Consider the following 3,862-nt stretch of genomic DNA (forward strand, 5'->3'; position numbering starts at 1 on the left):
TGTCGGGTTTTAAAACCAAAAATTTCAAATGGGCAGATCAACTCGTAGATTGGGTTTTAAAACCCAACCTATCAAATTGGAAAAACAAAGCTAAAGAGCATGTTGGGTTTTAAAACCCAACATGTCAATCATGGAAAACAACCAAGGCACATTGGGGTATAAATCCCAACATGTTCTTGGGGTATGTCTCAATCACGCATTGGCTTTAAAACTTGATGACAATTGGCATAAATAAATATAAGCATCTCGGGGTTCGAAACCCAACATGCTTTCTTTCAGAGATAAACACATGCAAACCAAAACAAAAATAACAAATTAGGAAAAGGCTCCAAAATACGACCAAGGCAAACAAATAAATCAAAACCCTAGACTTATCAAATGTCAGAAGAAAAAAACTGAAAGAAAAAATAAAGCATTAAAAATAAGGAAATAAGTACCTAGAAGTAGTAGGGATCGAATAAAGAGGGCCTAAAATGATCATATAAATGGCAAAATCCAACTCCCACAACCAAGTAGTGCTCTCAGCTCTCAAGGATGACAAAATGAGATTAAAATATGAATTAAAACATTAAAACCAACTTTATAACATAAACTAATAGTGTGTTACATGCACTAAAGTCTGGTGGCACACTGCAGGTCAGGTTTTAAAACCCAGTCTGCATCTGGGAAGAACCTACAAGTCGAGTTTTAAAACCTGACTTGAAATGAAAGGTAGGTAAAATTGCACTTCAGGTTTTAAAACACGAAGTGCATAAATCACTCAAAACCACTGCATTTTGGGTTTTAAAACCCAGAGTGTAATTACAAGAGTTTTTGAAAGCATAAGTCAAAAACATAAAAAGACGCAAGGCAAGAATGAAAACTGACACAACTTACAAGGTAAGTCAACTGACCATGGAGGATGTGGGCTATGAAATGGACAAGTTTTATAGGGTTGTCCCATGATTTAAGCTAGCTGAAATCGATGAAAACACTGAAAAGAGTCTTTCTCCATAGTCGGCCAATAATAGCCCAATTGCATGAGTTTCTTCACAAGAGTAAGACCGCTTGAATGAGTGCCACAAATACCTTCATGAATATCTTTCAAGGTCTTCTTAGATTCTTCACATTTGAGATACCTAAGGAGAGTACCATCCAAACCTTGTCAATAAAGTGTATCAGCAATGATGGTATAATGAGCAAATTATCGAATAAAGTTTTGATTTTGGTTTTTCAATAGGTCAAGGGGGAAGAGTATTGTCTTTCAAGTAGGTATATATTTGACCATAACGAGAAGAATTAGGTCCCACTATGTGGCAAATGATTTGGGTATCAAGGCAATCATAAGAAGGATGAAACAATTCTTCCACTAGGAATTCATAATGAGCTTATTGTTCTTGGGTCTATAGAAGAGAAGCAATTGTTGACATAGCATCTGCAGCTTTGTTGTCAGACCTTGGAATTTGTTCAAATGTGATTTCGACAAAGTACTTATTGAAGTCATCAATCATCCTTTTGTAAGGCATCAGCTTGTCATCTTTTGTTTGATAATCATCATTGACTTAATTAATTACCAGTTGAGAATCCCCATAAACATGTATCTCTATGATATTCCATTCGATAGTTATTTTGATCTTAATAACTAATGGCTCATATTATGCCATGTTGTTGGTACAAGGAAACTTCAATCTGTATGACTTCGAGATCGTGTATTCTTGTGGTGTTATGAACTCTATGCCAACAACTGATCCATGTTGAGTATAAGAGCCATCAAAATACAACTTCCATGTATGCTTTGTAACTGTGAGAACATCTGCATCTAGAAATACAATGTGCAAAGGATTATCATCACGCAATGGTGCTTCAACTAGTTGATCTACAATCACTTGACCCTTAATAGATTTTCCATCTACATACTCAATATCAAATTCACTCAATATCATAACCCAATTAGCTAATCTCCTTGTTAGTGTTTCTTTACTGAGAAGGTATTTCAATGGATCTATCTTAGCTATCAGCTTAACTAAATGTGTCAGCATATAGAGTCGCATTTTTTGAGATGTGAACACTACAACTAAACATACTTTTTTAATAGATGTCTAGTTGAGTTTGTATCCAACTAAGGTCCTACTGATGTAATAGATAGCTCTTTATTTTCCTTTATGGTCGTTTTGTGCCAAAACGGTACCTAGTGATACCTTCACAGCTGATATGTAGAGAAAAATTGGTTTGTCTTCTATTGGTGACATTAAAATAGGTGGATTCATCAAATATTATTTCAGTTTATTGAAATCTTCTTCACATTTGTCATCCAATCAGAATGAAACTTTTTTGTGTATTAGATGAGTAAATGGATGACACCTATCTGCCAAATAGAAGTAAATCTTCTGATAGAATGTAGCCTTCCTTGTAGAGACCTTAGTTGACTGATATTCTTGAGTGATTTCATTTCCATAATTGCTTTCACCTTTGCTAGATCCACTTCTATGCCTCGAGTTGAAGCGATGTACCCAAAAATCTTGCCATATGTGACTCCAAAAGTGCATTTCTTTGGATTGAGATGCCACTTGTATTTTTCTAGACGTTGAAAAATTTTATCTAGGATCTCAAGATGTCCTTCTCTAATGGATGGTTTTGCTAACAGGTCATCAACACAATCTTCCATGAATGTGTGCATCATGTCATGAAAAATTATCGTCATTGATCTTTGATATGTTGCACCTACATTCTTTAATCCAAAAGGCATGATGTTCAAGCAAATTGCACCCCAAGGACATGTGAAATTTGTCTTCTCTTGATCCTCAAGGGCTATTCTGATTTGATTATATCTTGAAAAACCATCCATTAAATAAAACATGGCATGTCTAGTTGTTAAATCCACAATAATGTCTATGTTCAGCAAAGGAAAGTCATCCTTTGGACACACTTTGTTGAGATCTCTAAAATCTGTACATATCCTGATACTTTTTCAAGGTTTAGAAATAGGTATTATATTTGACACCCATTCTGGATAGCAACTAGTCTTATGAACCCCACATCTAACAATTTCTTCAATTCTACTTTTACATGTGAGGATGTTTTTTTTCTCAATTTTTGCTTCCATGGTTTAGCTCTAGGAGAACATTTAAATGATGCATTATTAGATCAGGATCTAACCCTAGCATATCTGCATATGACCAAGAAAATTTTATTTCTTTTTGAAAAATTCAATGTAATTCTTCTTCTCTTGTTCTGACAATGATCTTGTTTGGGTGTATGATATTTGGATTGGCTTTTGCACCAATGTTGACTGGTTCTATATTTTCCTTTCTTTTTTATGAGCCAGTTTGTTCAGTCCAAAACCTACTCCCATATTGTCCTTGACATGTTGAGAAGGAGATTTTATAGGTAATACTTTCTTTTCTTTTGCCTACAAGACCACTGCCATCATATCCCATTTTCTATAGGATATGAAATCCTTTTCCTTATTGTTCTATCGGTATGCTGACATTGTTTACTTCTTATTGAGATCTTCATCTTTGTATAGCCACTGTAGGATGTCTTTATCTTCAGTTTCTTTAGATAGAGTCCTTGCTCTGACAAATGATCCATCAAATATTTTGAGTGGTTTTGACACTAGTTGTTTCTTTGACATTGATGGTTTCTCATATGATCTAGGAGAAAGTGACAAACCTGATAAAGAATATTCTCTCATTCTTTTATCTTTCAACTGTATCTTTTTCTCAAAAAAATTTGAAGTGGATGTAAATGAACTCTCCTTAGGTGATGAACTAGAAGAGGGTGCCTCTATATTATGCGGCACAGTCGTACATGTTACAAGTTTGACCGTGTTACAATATTGAAAAGGGTTTGAATCTCCAACAATCGTTAATTCTTGGCCATT

This window comes from Cryptomeria japonica, chromosome 8 (assembly GCF_030272615.1).
Source record: "Cryptomeria japonica chromosome 8, Sugi_1.0, whole genome shotgun sequence".
NCBI lineage: Eukaryota > Viridiplantae > Streptophyta > Pinopsida > Cupressales > Cupressaceae > Cryptomeria > Cryptomeria japonica.